The sequence below is a fragment of the Piliocolobus tephrosceles genome, chromosome 8 (genome assembly GCF_002776525.5).
Source record: "Piliocolobus tephrosceles isolate RC106 chromosome 8, ASM277652v3, whole genome shotgun sequence".
Taxonomy (NCBI): domain Eukaryota; kingdom Metazoa; phylum Chordata; class Mammalia; order Primates; family Cercopithecidae; genus Piliocolobus; species Piliocolobus tephrosceles.
The window spans coordinates 26604547-26608319 of record NC_045441.1 but is presented as its reverse complement, the minus strand read 5'-3'; positions in this window follow the sequence as shown (position 1 = coordinate 26608319).

Genomic DNA, 3773 nt, shown 5'->3' with positions numbered 1-3773 from the left:
ATTTTCTGGTAACATAAATCTGGGCTGCTAGAGGGACTACTTATTTATCACGATAGAAAGCAACAGGATAACAAATTTCTGCTTCTTGTTATAGTCTATTTTATGCTAATACTGACCATATTTCCTAATGGAAAATACTTTTGAAAAGCAGTTTACACTGAAATATGTATTACGTCATAGGGAGAGGCATGCCAACCAACAATATATCAGTAATTAACTGATATTATTAGCCATAATATCAGTTAATTGTCAACTGTGTGATTTAACTGATAAGGAAGCATGCCATGTTCTCCAGATGAATGAAGTACCCAAGATAGAGTAACTACTTTAATTTAAAGCACCCCAAAGAAGATTCTGAACCCTAGGATAGCAATGGAATATCCCCCCTTATTATTCAAACAACAGAGATAAGCAAAAAAGAAAGAAAGAAAGAAAAGAAATAAAACAAAAAGACCCAAAATGTCAAAGTAGCTACTCAAAATGTCAAAATTAGCATTTTGGTGTCAATCCTCTGCGTCTTTCTTTCTGTTTTGCTATATGAACTTAATAAGGCAGCATGAAAATTGCTCCACGTAAAGAATGCAACAGTAGGTTTATATTGGAAGGTTGCATAGCTTGGATGTATCAGAGTCTATTTTTACCAATAATTTGTGAAAATGGACTTTTAAATGTGGTTCTCAAGTCACACCAGGGTAAGATAGGTGTTTGTGACACAAATAACTTTCCAGCATTATTGAATACTAAAGACCATAAAAAATGTTGCCAGAAGAGAGTGCAAGGCATAGGCTGGGCGCAGTGGCTCACACCTGTAATCCCAGCACTTTGGGAGACTGAGGCAGGCAGATTACAAGGTCAGGAGATAGAGACTATCCTGGCTAACATGGTAAAACCCTATCTCTATCAAAAATACAAAAACTTAGGTGTGGTGGCGGGCGCCTGTAGTCCCAGCTACTCCTGAGGTTGAGGCAAGAGAATCTCTTGAACCAGGGAGGCAGAGGTTGCAGTGAGCCAAGATCACGCCATTGTACTCCAGCCTGGGTAACAGAGCGAGACTCCGTCTCAAAAAAAAAAAAAAAAAAAAGAGTGCAAGGCGTTAATGTTTTCTGTACTTTAATGAGCATGTGTTACTTTTATAATTATCAGATACTACAAAAATATTATCACAGAGGGATGTATAGAATGTAGTTTGGTTTAAAGACATTTAGACATGCTAGTTTGAGAACTATTCCCTTGATCATACATGTTTTTGTCTGGGTTCTCAGAGAAGCAAATGCCAAAACAGAATTAAATGTGCAAAATGCCTGTGAGAGAGAATGAGGAGGGATCTGAGTAGGGCTGGAAGAGTTGTCAGAACACAATAGATGTCCACCCTGAGTGAAGGAGAGAGGGAAAAGAGAAGGTTGGGTAGAAGCATTCCAGACTGCTGCAAAGTCTAAAGAAGGTTTGGCAAGGTTATCTGGAGGTCTGGAGTCAGTCATCTGTCAAAGGAGTCCCCCTTCTCCCAGAGATAGCTCTAAGTACCCTGTTGTGCTCAGTCACCGACTGGAAGCAACCCATCGGTAGTGTGGTCTTGTTGCAAAGGTGACAGTGAATTTCCGGGTGCAGAGCTAGAACCCTTATCATTATGACCTCTGCAATTGGAGGTTGTGATTCACATTCTCATGCTCAGCACACTATGACAATCATAAAAATATTAACATTTGATCACTACACTTTTCCAGCAAAATCTATAAACTGGCGTCAAGCAACAGAATGTCTCTGTCAATTTCTGTAACCAGCAGCCATACACTATTCAATCCCTAAGCCTTGGGCTTTTGTCTTCGTGCTTTTTCATGTCTTTTTCTTTTCAAATTTATTGAAAAAACAATATGTTGATCACCACTACAGATCTTACAGTATTTATTTGCTTTGCTACCTGAGAGAAATTTCTATCTACTGGGATGCAAGAAAATATTTTTAAAGAGGTAATTAATGGCAAGAACAAAGCCATGGTGTGTAATTTTGCCTTTACAGCATAAGTTTAATATATTTAGTTGTGATATTTGTATGAGAACAATTTTACAACTAAAACATGCAACTGCAGTATCTCAGTGAGAACAATTTATAATGGCTACTATGGCTCACTTTAATGACATATTCTGAAAAGGGAAAACAGTTAAATTGTTTATTAACAATTAAATTCAGCTAACAGAGCAGGCTTATAATCAGAGGACTATTCCTAAATCTCATAAAATTATAAGAACTTGAATAATATAACCAGGTGCAAAGAACTGAAGTTAAGCAAAAAAATAGTATTATGAGTAAAATGTCACCATGGTTCCAAAATAAATCTAAAATAATGTTGCTGATTCAAACTGATGGACTTTTAAAATTCATTAACATTTTAATAATAATTCTAACCATTTAAAATATTTATTATGTCATTGAAATATTTCAGCAGCTGAAAAATTAGGCAGACAATTGCTGAGTCATCTTTCTCCTTTTTTGAAAAGCATAAAATGTCTGGCTTTGGAGGTCATCCAAAGTAGCTTCCAATGGTTGAGCAGGTTCAGACACAGTTCAGATAGGCGTCAGTGTCAGGAATCCCTTTCAGTGTCCAGAAAGGGCACCAAGACAGTCCAGCTAGAGGGCCGCAAATAGAGGACAACATATTTTACAAAATCTGTCCATCTTCCACAGGGCATCCAAGGAAGGTACTGGAGAGCATTAGGCTCAAATCAAGAATGCTTTGGGTGTCCTGTCATGGAACTGGGCTGGATGGACTGGGTGTAGACATCAGAGAGACTCTGGCTTTAGGGTTAAGGTGCATAACTGAGCCAGTACTAGAGAATGGGGACTGTTCTGTCTGGGGGAAGTCATGTAGACACTGACCTCATGCCAGCGAAGTCATCCTCATGTATTTGGTTGATAGGATAGAGGTGCTTTCAGCACAGATGTCCCATTGCCTGCTTACTAAGCCCATCCCTGAATTCGGACCCACATCCCCACACTCCTGGGTATCTCAGCAGCTGACAGTTCGCAGCCCCAAGCTCCAACTTTTCCCACTGATTTTCAGGTCATACTTACCTTAGCCACAGTGGTCCAGGTCATGCTTTTACCACCTAAAGTCCAGCCAAAATTCAAGACCAGCCCATTTGGCAGAAGCCCTGGTGACTTTCTAGCCTTTTAAAATCTTTCTCCCCTGGGGTAAGAAGATATTTGCAAGTACTGCTAACCCCAGTCCTTACACGCCTACCTCTTGCTATTGTGATCCACCTACTAAATACAATCCCCTCTAGACCAAGATGAACTCAACTTAAAGCTTAGTTGGATAGATCTCTTTAGACATTGATTATTAGATTTCTGGCTACTTCAGTTAGAAATAAATGGCCTTTCTCTATATCTTGTGTATGAAATCTTTGTACAGCTTTAGTCACATATACACACAAATGAGTGTAGCTTGCCATCTGCTGGTGAAATACGATATCACTTTTAAGAGAGTTTTGTCTTGTTTCGTTTTTTTCCCAATGCATTCGAAGGTCTGGATCATTCTTGAGGTAACAGCAGTGTGCCACTCAGCACAATCATATTATGAATATCCAAATACCATTAGGCCATGGAAAGCATCAGATAATAACACTCAACCTGCGGGAGCAGGGAAGGTAAAGGAAGTGAGGAAAGTGAAGATACTGACTATACTTATTTCTCTGCACAATCTACAGGAAGCCAATAATTGATTTGCCTTATTTTTTAATGCATTCTGAGAAAGATTGAGAAATATCCTTACTGATAAC